We start from the raw sequence: 13,573 nt of genomic DNA, 5'->3' as shown, positions 1-13,573 counted from the left end.
ATTAATGGAGGTGGCTGGCCAATAGCGATCAGCTCTTACGAACGAAAAGATTTGTGAACGGGGCCGAGCGAACAACTTCTGCGCTCGTATTATTAAGCTGTTACGCTTGCATTATTCGTAAGAGTAAATTACAGTAAATTCTGATGCTGCGCATATAATTACCGATGGCAGCCGGCTAACGGCAAAGAGAACTTACGAACCGAAAGCTTTGCGGGTTCGGTCCCTCGTTCGTAGGTGCTCTTTGCCATTGGCCGGCAGTCCTAGTTAATAATATGTTCAAGCACCGGGATTTGCTGAAAATTCCTCTTCCGAACAGTATTAGCGTAAGACGTTTTTGTGAATACAGGCCCTGAGCTACACATCCCATAAACCTATTGTTGTCAGTTCACCGATCCAGGGACCGAATTCACAAAGCCGTTGGTTCGTAAGTGCGCTTTGCCATTGGCAGGCTTTCTTCATTAATGGATAGTTTCGGTACTGCGTACGTAGCGTACGCAACGGCGTTGGGTACGTAAGATCGCTACGTTCTGCAAAGTGCGCATGTGCAGAACGCAACAAGAACGGTACGTGATGCGTACGCGGCCGCTGCGCACGCACGCATCCCATTCTTGCGTGCTGCTTTTGGCGCAGTTCGTCGCAAATGACCGTGCCAGCTGTCCTCAGATAGCAAGTACTCGGTTTTTATTTTTCTCGAGATGATTCGTATATTTCATCCGTATGAAAAGTAGAGTCTCTTGAAGGCCTAAATATAGTTCGACGAAGCGGGAACCCGCCCACACGATACATCACGTTAGCGAGATCAACAGCGTCTAGTTTGACCGACGGTTCGACGTATACTGGCGGACGCGGCCGGCGACTAACGCTCGCCCGCTCATGTAACAGTACGTATATAGCATTTCGCAATACTAAAAGCCCTAACGCGACACGCGCTCCTACGTTCCGCAAAGCACTTGCGTGCTGCGTACGTATCGTCATGGCGCAGTACTAAAACTGTCTAATAATATGATTCATTAATAATCAGGATTGGCTCGCATTTTTTCTGAAAAAAAAAAAAACTTTAGCGTAAAAGCTCTTTGTGAATTCGGGACCAGGAGCCGAATTCACAAACCTTTTTGTTCGTCAGAACTGTTTTTTATTGGCCGGCTGCCTTCGCCAATGCGTTCGATTTCGGAACTGATCGTGGCTCCTGCAGCTCTTATGAACCGCTTTAGCTGTTCGAACGACAGTGTGTTTCATTAAGAACAGACTCTGGCAGATTACAATATCAGGCAACGATGGGAACGAAGGTAGTCGCCCTACGAAGAGCAGTACTTGCGAACAAAACGCTTTGCGAGCTCGGCCTTGTTTGCACGTCTTTCTTATTTTCCGAATGGCTCCCGGTGCATGTTACACGCGAAGCGAAAACCCCTGCGAATGTTTCGCGGCAGCACTTTCTGGCGTTTCTGACGGACCCGTAATTTACTAAGTGCCAGCCTGCCTGCTCAATTAGAACACGAATGATTTAACACTGACGATTTGGCGTTTACTACCGAGCTCCGTCGTGCGGGCAGGCGTCACACGAGGCACCGCAGCGCGTTTGCGTGTGCTTGTGTTTCTGCGAATAAGGAAGTGCCATCGTTGGTTGCGCTCGCTAATCTGAGCACCGAGTACCGCTCGCGAGCTCACCTCGGCGCCGGCATGTTGGCGCGTGCGGTGATCAGGAGCGACATTTCGCGCGCCGCCCAGAACCTGCCTCCCGTCAGCGGTCCCACGTCGGACGCGCGACCACGCGCGCTCTTTATGCGAGCCGCGCGCTACGCGGGCGGCAGTAGTGCGCAGTCCGCCCCGGTGAGGGATTTGCTTTAATTTCTGCGGGTCTAGTTAAAGCTGGCCGAGCTGCGTGCGTGCTCGCGATAACTGGTGCGAAGTTTCGCTCGTAGCGCCGCGCCAGTATTTTTGGCGGAAAGCGCGCTTGACGAACGTACGCGCGTGAGGTCGAACAGCGCCATCGCCGCTTGCACGCTGGCTCGTGAGGGCCCAACCGCCCGGGAGGAATTTTTTAGCCTCGCTGAGGTCGATCCCTGGCCGTGCTAGCTCGGGGGCATGGCGCGCCCTGCAAACGACCCCCATTTCCCCTGCTCACTCTCGTTTGTCCCATAGTCGACAGCTGCTTTAAAGCGCGCAGAGGCCGGGCAACATCGGCGCAGGTTGCATGGCGGAGAGCTGGGCCATCACTCTCGCCGTCGGGTCGCTCTTAATCAGAGCGCGCCATTGGCGGCGTTATTTCCGGCTAGGCGGGAAACGCCCGTCAAATGAGCGGGGCCGATCGTTTCCAGGGCGAAATAGCTGAGCGATGAGGAATGCCAAGAAATTGAGCGCGATCGGCCACTCGTAATTGGCGTGGCGAGGCGTGCTGCCGCAACCGAGAGGAACGTGCTGAGCAACTCGGAGGAATTGAACAAGTATACTATAGCACCATCGTGTGGGTCTTCAAGGCGCTCACACTTAAATAGTCAGAGCAGACGGGAACGCGGTTGTCGTTGGTCTGCACAAAGCCCCCGCCGAGTGCCGTGCCGGCGATTTTGCCAAGCTTTACTTGGAACTTGAGACTCCAGAAGAAACACAGTTTCAATGCGAAGAGCAATTATGTTCCTTGGGACAATCGTGATCGTTCGTTCGTCGCGTCTTGGTTTAGGCAGGGCACGCCGCAGCGTAAATAGAAAGAGGAGGAGCAGTAAGAGAGAAAACCAGATATGCGTCCGGTTTGCTACCGTATGCGCATCTATTAACGTAAGTAGAAATATATTCTAGCAGATAGTGAGACAGCGCTCGTGCTGTGTACTTCTTTCTTCCTCCCTTGTGTCAACGGTGCGCTTTGCATCTAACCATCAATTATAGCAGATAGTCTGAGATCGAGCCAACGATAGCACGCTTTCAAGTCCAGCTTTCAGGCGCAGCCCGTGCAATATGCCATATAGCGTTGATCGATACGCGGTGCCTGCAATGTTGGCGCATGTGCGACATTAGTTCGCGGTTCCGTGAAAAAAAAAAGTAAGAAAAACAACAACAACAACAAGAAACAAACAAACAGAAGAAGCAAAAAATAAAGCGCCATTTCCCGAAAGCTAACTCAGCAGGGGCCAACTCACGAAGGTTTCGCCACCCGGGCGTCTTGCATATCTTGTTTGCCACTGGATGGCGTTGTGGACAGTGAGCGTGGACAGCGCAACAGCGAACGCTCTGCGGGATGTTCGCAGAACTTGTGGCGCTTTACGTTTATTTTCTCTTTCCTTTCTTTAAATTTTTCCAATCAGAGGGAACACCACAACAATAATCACTATCATCATCGTCGTATATACACGTGCGTGTAAATGAGCGTGTGCTTTCGCAAGTAAGCCGTATCTTTATTCAAACTGCAGGCGTAGTTAACTCTTAAAGTAATTCAGGTGTTTCCAGGAGTTCGCCAGGTGACACTTGAGTTATCTCAACGTTTTCCACGAGTACAACTGGATTTTTTTCGAGAACGCGTGGGAGTCTAAAGGTATCGAAGAGTTTGGGCTTCATAACTGCGTTCGAAGTAACTAAGTTATCTGTTTTTAAAACATATACACTTGAAAGGAAAGAGAAAGCGAGGAGCATGCTGGAAACTGCCACTGGAAGGGGCACAACGTCTGCCTACTCTTAAGAAAGGAGGAGACAGAAACATAGAAATGGAAGATAAGAAGGAGGGCAGGGAAGAGGAAAGAAAAAGCAAGATTACAAATTTCAAAAAGTAAAAGAGAACGTACACAGTACAGGGCTGGTCAGTGCAGGTCGCGCTACTAACGAATGTTAAAAATAAAAATAGTGTGCTACGTCTTCTCATTTGAAATCAGAAATAAGCTACAAACGTGGATCTAAGTTAGTTACTTCTAGAAAAGTAGGGAGAGCGCGATGAGCCTACCCTGGAAATGAATTTTTCCCAAGTCGCTTTGTACTCTCTGCGCTTGGATAATTACTCTAGTCTCCGCACGCGGAACGAAGTCAGCAGCCTTCTTTTCCAGTAACTCGAGCAAACGAAAACGATGGCGCGCCTAATTTTCTGTGCCGCTTCCCAGCAGGCAACAAGGCGCAACTTCTGCGGCGTCTTGAAATAAACGCTGTTAAAGCCGTTCCGACGTTCTCACGATAATTAGCTGGGACGTAAGTGACCGCGTCAGGTCCCCACTGCATCGTATAACAGAAAAGAAGAAGAAGAAGAAGAAGAAGAAGAAGAAGAAGAAGAAGAAGAAGAAGAAGAAAAGCGTGTCGACGCGTTGCTCGCTGCTACGGGAAACCCGTTATTTAAGCAGCAACCCGTGCGATCGCCGGGAAGTCGGAACGCCAAGGTTGCCAAGCGACGGGGGCAAAACGAGAACGGCTAGGGCGTATAAGAGGCGGCGATGAAACAAAATGAAACTATTTGGGCAGCTTGCAGGCGCTTTGCCCCCCTCCAACCTCTCTCGCTCTCTCTCTCTCTCTCTCTCTCTCTCTATTTATTGCTCGTTCTTTCAAGTTTGCTTCGTTCTCGGAAGACTTGAGGTCCCTCTATACAAGCACTCTGCGTCTCCTGTTATCACGCTACCGACAAGGAGAGTTCACGGTGCAGCTCAGTTTTCGCGCGATTTTCTGGCGCCAATGTGCAAAACGCAAGGTGCAGCAAAAAAAGAGTAGAAAAACGTAGACGAATAAGAAAAAATAACGGGTACCAGGCGTATGAGCGGACTGGCACAGGATGTTATAAGGTAAACTTTCCGGGCCCCGCCCTCCCAGCCACGAATAAGGCTTTATAGGGACATACTTGGCATAGTTTCGCCTTTCTTGTCGTCCATCGATCAGGCGCTCTGGTGCGACCCTTCCGGACGCCTCATTCTGCTGCAACTCCACTGGGCTCCTTTCTCTTTTTTCTTTCCAGATATTCGGTCTCACGTGTTCCATCACACTGTCACTCGGTGCTTCTGTTCTCTTCGGCGCGCGTGTACAAACCCACGTTCCCGAAAAACCGCACCCTAACGCATGTACAATTGTGTGCCGTCCCACATGTATACATAAAGTCTAAGCAAATGAAGCGAAGCTCCCGAGAAATGCCGGCAGAAAAAAGAATGCGGGAGGAGGGCAAGAAAACAAGGACCAGGGCTACGAAGAATTTGACAAAGCGACCGGCGCCCCCACTAATCACAAAATACGTGAGCCCCCCCCCCTCCCCCCCCACAGACCACGTACGTATGTATGTATGAATGAGATGATCGTCCTCTGAGTGAATGGACAGTGCTAGAGCACCGTCCCCACCGGTCATCGGCTCAGAAGGCAATGAAGGCACTTTTGTGCTTTCTCAGAACGTCTGGTTTGCGCGAGCGGCTTTAACTCAAGTACTGTCCGTACACGTCTCTACACCTTCTCTTTCCCTTCTCTCTCTTCCCCTTCTCCCTTCCCCCAGCGTGGGGTAGCCAACCAGACTGTTGACTGGTTAACATCCCTGCCTTCCTATATTCCTATCTCTCTGTCTCTCGCTCGCTCTATGTATGTATGTATGTATGTATGTATGTATGTATGTATGTATGTATGTATGTATGTATGTATGTATGTATGTATGTATGTATGTATGTATGTATGTATGTATGTATGTATGTATGTATGTATGTATGTATGTATGTGCAGTCGACCAAAAAAGTTTACGGGCCACGGGATCTCAGAAAATTCAAAATATACGAGCAGCCTTTAAAAGCAGCCAGTGAAATTGTGCATCACAATGTTGTTCGCATATGCCACAAAAGGCTGGAAATGGGAATAACAGGCTGTGTCTTGAGACTGAGGAGATAATTCAGCTTTCTGTCAGACCTCTTGGTCCGTAAACTTATTTGGTCGACTGTACATGTACTGTCTGCGTAAAATGAAACGCGAACAGTGGAGCGGTGGCTGAAGCTCAACTAAAGGTATTTATAGTGCAAGTGCGCGCCGTCCAGTGATCACCATGCACTGACGCTGCGCACATCCGTTTTGACCTAAGGTCCCTGAATAAAACTAAAATAAAACTAAAACAAATAGAGAGTTTTAGAGTAGGGGCCCCAATAGTTTGGGGCCCCAAAGAGCTTTGCGGGTGTTAGCGTTGGGGCACGCAGGAGTGAAGAGTGTTAGAATAGCGCTTTGCGTTTGCGGATAGCGTCTTGTGCTGACTGCGCCACTACGGCGTAAAAGAAAATCTATTAGAAATAATTAAGGAAAATATACAATTTTATGATAGGAATAGTAGTTTTGACTTGCGTGCATTCGCGTTTAATTACAAGTTAGAGATTATCCTGTAAGCAGCAAACAATTAGTTGCGCTTAGTTTTGAGCAAACCAACTTTACGTTCCTTCACCAGCCAAGCTTAGCCGTGTTAGGCCTACGAGCCATAATATCCACAATGTAATTCCGAATCAGCGGCGTCTAATGAATCAATATTCATAACAGACGCTAGTTGAGCGAAAGCGATAACCGCAGTCACTTCTTCCAGCTTGCGAACTTCACGCGTCACCACGAATCGAACCCAGTTTGGTGCTAGTTTAGAGCGGTCGCTTCGATACGTGCCGCCATGTTTGCTGACGCAAAGCTTTTGGGGCCGCTATTTGGGCTCCCGCTAAATCGGTCAAATAGCGCTCCCAACGCAAAACCCAAACGCAGTTTGCGTCTCGCGCATGCGCAGTGGCTTCGACGCTATTTCTTTGGGGCCCCCATTCTAAAACTCTCTAATGATAAGTTTTATTCAGGAACCTTAGTTTGAGCGCACTGCACGATGATGCTCCTCCTATTCTGCGATATTTTTGTTTCTGTTCTGGTTCATTTATTTGGACGCGACGAAAGAAAAAAATCAAGGGACGCAGAATAGAAACAAGAATATCGCAGTATAGGCGAGTTTTATTACACACTGTGGCGAAACCGGATGTTCTATCGGCATCAAATGAAACGTGGACAGTGCGGAGCGTGGTACAGGTTGCGCAGTCATCATTAGAAATAAATTCGCCCATTTTGTTTGCCTGCAGAGGGCGACGACGCTCCCCCTACTGCGATATTTTAGCTTCTGTTTTCTTCCGAGTTTTCAAATCCGTGTTTTGCCGGTTCTCGGGGTCGTTAACAATGGTATTTGACAGGCTGCTACGATGCGCGAAGGGAATAATTTCAAAAAAGCTCACCCACATCCCGTGACGACGGCGTGGGCTGAAATGCAACAGCGAAAGCGCGCACGAAGAGGGGTTGCCGGAATTTACGCGTTCCTTATCGCCTGCGCGGTAACAACGCATCGGTGAGCTTCGCGACCGGCATCATACACTCCATTCTACTCTACAAGCATCAGAGACAGACAGAACGAATGCGGCATGAGAGGAGAAGGGGAAAAAAAGACAACCATTCCACTCTGGGAAGATGGAATGGCAGTGAAAGCTGACGACAGTCAAAGCTCTAAAATGAAAAGCAAAGTGCTTTCGCTGCCATTCCATCTTCACAGAGTGGAATGGTTGCCCGGGCTCGCGATTGTCGTTTTCCTTCAGCATCGCGGGAACGTTCTTCGTCGATGGTCGTTTCGCGCCGGCGCCGTTTACGTTCTTGTTGCTGTTCCCTCTGGCGCTCCTCATACGCATGTTGTTCCTCGGGTGTACGAACTATACAGCTGCTACAGCTGTTTTTAGCGCCGATACCTATCCTGCTCATATGCTACGATAACCTTGACGTAACGCTATTTTTCACTGCGAGCGTTCTAATCTGTTCCGCATTTTGACATCTGCGCTGCCGCACTGCACCAGTACGTGATCACACACAAAGCAAACAATGAAACCCATTGTGTATGAGTTTGTTAGAAATCGTTAAGTCCACCTCTGTTGCCGGACGCCGAAAAAACTGCGGGAGGTTAGTCATATACAGATTTTGCTGTAAAAAAAGAGAACTAAGTCCAGCGCTTAGACTTTGCAAAAGCAAAAAGTATCAGAGAAGAAAAGCCGCGAGAAGAAGAACGCGAAAGGGTGTAATGGAGTGTTATATATGTGTGTCGAAGACGCATTCACCATGTGGCGTGCTAGTCTACTCTGCATTAGTTACTTCTCTTTACGCCTATTTTTTTTTCTCTTTCCTTTCCTTAAGCCTTCGACCGACAGAAGGTGAAAATAGATGCGGGCTTGTCTAGTTGGAAGTATACCTATAGCGTACGCTTCAATCTACCACGTTCGATGAGCAACCGTGTACAGCGGTACTTCGACACCTGAACTTTTCTTTTTACCCTTACTTTTAAAACGGAGAAGAAGAACGAAAATATAAAGTTGTGGTAATGAAGACGGTACGGCATAATTTCTGCCCGCTATGCGCCAGTGATTGCGGCGCAGACGACGAGGAAAAAGCAATCATGCTAATTATGCTCTCCACCGAAGCATTAAATTTTACATTTATATAATATACGTGTCAGAGATATCGCGAATAAAAAGATAAGGTATGTGGCCACGATGATGTCCAAATTAAAGGGCCCCTGAAACGGTTCGGACAAATTTTGTAGACGCGTAGGGTACAGCTTAAGTACAACATTCACACCAGAATTTAAGTCAAGCGTTACGTATTAATGGAGCTACAAGCGATTAGAAGTTACCCTACTCCCTAGCCATGCTTTTCCTCCTCAACTCGTTCGCCGAGCGAGCGGGGCTAAGCTCCGCCTTCACTGGTTCTGCATCACGATGCGACGTCACATCGTCCACTTCCGGTTGTTTTGGAGCCCGCCCCCGCCCGCGCGAGACCTCTCCGCTAGCCGCTTGGCCGTCGACCCCAAGCGACAGCTATCGAAGTAGCGTGCATTGCGAGCATTTTGTCGTAGCGCCGAACGTGTCTGGTATTCCGGTAACCACAGGCAAGTCATTTCGGCGAATGGCTGGAGGCATAAACTCAAGCTGATGAAGGAACTTTAGCGTAGACGTACGTGAGCGGCCTGATCGGTCGCACGGTCCAGACACTTGTTGGCGCAGCGCTTAACCAGCCAAACAAAGCGCTAATATTGCTCTAACCAAGTGTTAAATATTTTAAACATTTATAAAATCAACGCGTTGATTATTACACTCCTGCGAAAAACACACACCAGCAGCAAAGAAGAATACACTTCGTTGCTGCTACTGTGTATGGTCAAGCGGCCAGACCCTGTCCTCTTGCGCTTGCGTTTGCCCTAATACCGGACTCGCGAAACGCTATTGCGTTAGTAATCTTCCGGTGTAAGATGACGGCCACAAACGCGCAAATCCTGGCGCCGATCGGATAGCGGCAGTCCGATGCGCAGCAGCCAGTTCGCTCGTACGCTGCCTTGCAGAGGGACATGATGTCGCAGCTTGACATATTGCCAGTCGCTACGTTTGCAGTCCACAAGGCAACAAAGTCGAATCATAGTGCTCGCGAAAAGACTGAGACCGACTCTGACCGCGGAGCTCTCGTCAAAATGGAGTACGTTGTAACACAAGCAGACGACACTTGCTGTGTGCCGGAAGTGCTTAAGTGTACTGAAAAATTGTTCTTGTGCACTTTCCTTATGTTACTTTCTTTTTATAAAAACAAATGAACTAACATTACAACTATTACGAAGATCATTTGTTTACCATAAAGTTGGAAAAATTATCGATCACGCGCCCTGGTCAGCCAATCGTATAGCTCGCCCCACTGACGTCATATGGGTGACTTCGGTCATATGGTTAGGGGCGGCTTAAAATTCCGCCGAGCAGTGTGCTGCGATCGGCAGCGATGTGCATTTTTAAAACCTTATAATAAATTACACGCTTTACGCGGAGCACTTAGATGTGTCAATTAATGATCAGAAGGACCTACTCTAACGACTCAGTACGTTTGTAGAAAATCGTCAAAAGCGTTTCAGGGTCCCTTTAAGAGAGACAATAAATCTTTGTGGCTTGTGGAGCGATTCGCATAATAACTTTCCTGCCTGCTTTCCAGGGAGTCCAGAAACTCCCATGACACCAAGTGTTCTTCCTGGCTGCTGCTTTTCGTAAGGAATAAGGCAGCCCCAATTTTCCGATTCCGACGTAGTTGTGGAACACCACAAGGCCTTGAATATTATCTGCGCTCCTGGGCAGGCATACATTCCCGCGCGCCCACGAGTGTGCGTTTTCAATTCTACTGTCATGAAGGAGAAAGCGCGAGGAGGCTGACATTTCTATAGGAGAAACTTCTGTAAATACCTCACTTATTAGCTATATTTTATTATATTTTCAACCGCTCAATTCAGGGCACATGCTACCATTGATGAACTAAAGTCGCTGGGTTCGCACTGTATATATAGAAGACCTACCGAAGCTATAATCCGTCGAAACCGCGTGCAATAAATCACGTCAACACTTGCGTGTGGTGGTGTCCATCGCCAATGAGGGGTGGGGATATGCGCATCTGCGGTATTTTAAAAAAATGCGCTGTCATTTGAACGATGAAAGCCTTGCATGTGCGTGTGCTACAACGAGCCGTAGTTTCTATAAGTTTCTGTTACTTTGTTTTCGGACACTTGCGACAGCTATAATAAGGTGGCTTTATAGCATATGATAACATCGCGTCCTTTTTTGTCACTAGCAGTAAACGTATACTACTTATGAAAAAAGAAAGAAAGAAGAGAGAACCTAAATGTACAGAATGCGTAAAAGCAATGTCTACGGAGGTCGAGAGAGAGAGAGAAAAGAGGCAGCTATATAGATTTACCTGGTTGCTCCTGGTTTCATATACCTCACACTGTGGACGTAGGTAAGAAGGAATTACAAGAAGTGATGCACGCCCACACGTGGTAGCGCTCACGGCGCTGTCAAAGGTGGTCGCTGAGTCCAGCCGTCTTGAATAAGCGCAGCAGGGTTCTATGCAGCTCTCTGTAAGGTTAGAGCGATCGAAGCCAGGGTCCTCATATATATTCTGTGCTGCAAATTAGCGCTCTGTCCTTCAATCGGCTTAGGACAGCGGTATAGGATACGTTCGATAGTCTCGTTGCAACCTTAAAAGTTACACGAGGCACTGTCCGTCATGTTATTAAGAAAACAGTAAAAGCCTTTGCAAACGCGCCGTCGGGCCGCAGCTACATCGCCGCAACCTCGACTACAAGTAAAATTTTGCTGCAAGGACCGAATTTTACGACCGCCTAAGGTATGCGAAATATTCGGCGGTACTGCTGCCACGAAAGGCAGCGGTACTGAGATATTTATTAAATTGCACTAAATTCGTCTCGTGGACGCGCAGCATATAGAGTGGGCCTTCAGAGGGCATTGGTGGCCTCAGTGACGCCGCAGAACGGGACCCCTACGTAGAGTCAGTGCGAGGTAAAGACCGAAGGGTGGCCTGCCAGCTCGAGTGTGCGCCTCCTCGACCTCGTGCCCGCATAAAACACGCGGCGACCAGCTCACATGTAGCGCGCTGCGTAAGTCTTGCGTCGTGTTTATCAACGGAAGGAGCGACTGCGCTGTACCTAGTCTTAGTCACTGGCACGACGGCGTACGCAGACTATGTATCCGCATATCGACATCGTGCATGGAGTGAGTGAGGCGACACGGACACTGCAAAAAAGGAACGACAGCGGACATTTACGGCAACAGAGAAAAGGGGCTGCCGCGCGATTCGTTTGGGGGGAAATGTAAGTGCATTAGAACCCACCTTCCCCTGCCCTTACCCGTTCATTTAACTTGTGTATTGAGCAATGGGCATTTACTACGGCCGTCTCGTAATTATGTTGCTCCCTTCCAGATGAAAGGCCGACCATTTCGGCGTTGGGCCAGCCCATGTCGCGCGATATATCGCGATATTAGTTGCTCTTTTCGCCGCTCGACTCCTTGAAAAATAGGCCAACTCATGCACTCCACTTGTCTTTTCTTTCTTTTTCTATTTTGTCTTCCTCATGCCCTCTTATTCCCCGGTTGCATGTCATTACAGAAATTACAGTGCCTTAGAACCTACGTGGGAAAATTATGCTTTGTAGTATTATTCCTGATCCGAGGATAAGAGTAATATCAAAATGAAGAATTGCTGACGGTGAGCAGTGAATTAAGTAACTGTAGTAACAATGGCTGACGAATCAGTGCGCTTGACCAAGAGTACGCGGGAATAGCACAAGACATAGATAAGTGGTTCATATGTTCCAGAAACCTTTGTCGCTTCGCTGACATTAGAATGAAAACGATACTTACGTCCAAATGCAATCGAATGTGTGGTGCTTCAGTATCATCTTTTCCGACGAATAAGAGAACGACACGTATCTGCGGCCAACGAAATAAGTAAAGTTTTATTAGCCACCGCTTTTGGAACAATCGTCAGATGTATATCAAATATTCCTTATGGAGAAAGCTCACATTAATCTCGGATTCGCTGCATCGTCAGGAAAAGACAGAAAGACGGAAACACAACCTTCTATTCCATCGCCACCGTTATTCCTAGAGTATTATGATAATACGTTGACTGCATGATTAGTGATATTTTGTACATAGTTATTTAGTAAGTGCCTTCACTCATTAAAAGAAATGAACAATGTATATAGAACCCCCAGTGTTACGACAGACGCGTTTCAGAGACACGCCTCTTGCCGCAGGTGCACCGGAAACTCGGTTGCTCCAGTCTATATCACAGTGCCATCGTTAACCTCGAAGGCAAGGCCATTTGCGAGTAAGCCCTGTTTTCGTAATGAAAACAGTCGACAAGACTGTTACGTCTGATTGCAGCGACCATTCGACACCCCAATATATCATGAGCATCTCGAACGTCGCAATACCGGCGTTGACGACTTAGGGAGAAACGGGCTTGTTTGAACACAGATCTGTGATACAGGGCGCAACGAGCAATGATCGACTGAGGCAAGGGCCCGTCACAAAGCAGAAATATCTGCTGTCAAGAGTCCCGTCTTCGCCGAATCTTTTTTTCGAGATTATATATATATATATATATATATATATATATATATATATATATATATATATATATATATAATCAGATACTGACACCGCACAAGTGCCAAGCGCCCGTCCGTCACAAACGATGTCCGTATTTTATCCGCATGTGCAACGGGAGCAAGGTCAAGCTGATCGCAGCACGCACTTGGGTGTAATTCATTCTTACAGAATTAAGAACGTGCGAGTCACGTTATAACCTTGCTTCTAACATTTGTGAGATCACCACTTTCACTTTGTTTGTTTGTTTCTTTTTGTTGAAAGAGTGAGTCTTCAACGAGTTGATGATAAACGTCTCCAAAATTTTGCCTCTACGACCAATTTTGCTAGCTAACAACAACGCACACGCGCAAGCACGCGTGCTGCACTTGTATGATCGCCGCAAGAATGGCAAGGGACTCGGCGGTCGGCATCGTTGCCGAACCGCAGGAAACTTGTACGTTGGGATTGCCAATGCCACTTGCTCTTTGCGCATCAACATTTATTTCGTCTCGTTTGTACCGCATTGCGAGGTAAGATGAGGCTATACGGCTGCAAGATCATCTTCACGTATGTGAAGATGATCGTAAGTACGAACGTACGCGTCAGTGAGCGCATATCGGGACGCTATCAAATCAGGGACCCAGTGCACGGCACTCTTTCGGGGAAACTTCCTATCAATT

General features: G+C 47.9%; 1 protein-coding gene across 3 annotated transcripts in view; it reads right to left on the bottom strand.

The window, feature by feature from the left end:
* The window catches only part of LOC142590902 (uncharacterized), a 237,413-nt gene that overhangs the window by 214,614 nt on the left and 9,226 nt on the right, over positions 1-13,573 (bottom strand). Inside the window, exons 2-3 of one of the 3 annotated variants that reach the window (XM_075703305.1) lie at positions 12,159-12,227; positions 10,693-10,853 (exon numbers count right to left, since the gene is read on the bottom strand). The exons of 1 other annotated variant lie outside the window; for it this stretch is intronic. The gene's annotated coding sequence lies outside the window, so the exon portion shown is untranslated. The remainder of the gene's footprint in view (positions 1-10,692; positions 10,854-12,158; positions 12,228-13,573) is intronic. One more of the 3 variants, XM_075703313.1, reaches the window with a different exon arrangement.

This window comes from Dermacentor variabilis, chromosome 1 (assembly GCF_050947875.1).
Source record: "Dermacentor variabilis isolate Ectoservices chromosome 1, ASM5094787v1, whole genome shotgun sequence".
NCBI lineage: Eukaryota > Metazoa > Arthropoda > Arachnida > Ixodida > Ixodidae > Dermacentor > Dermacentor variabilis.
The sequence above is the reverse complement of the archived record's forward strand: the minus strand, read 5'-3'. Positions and strand labels throughout refer to the sequence as shown.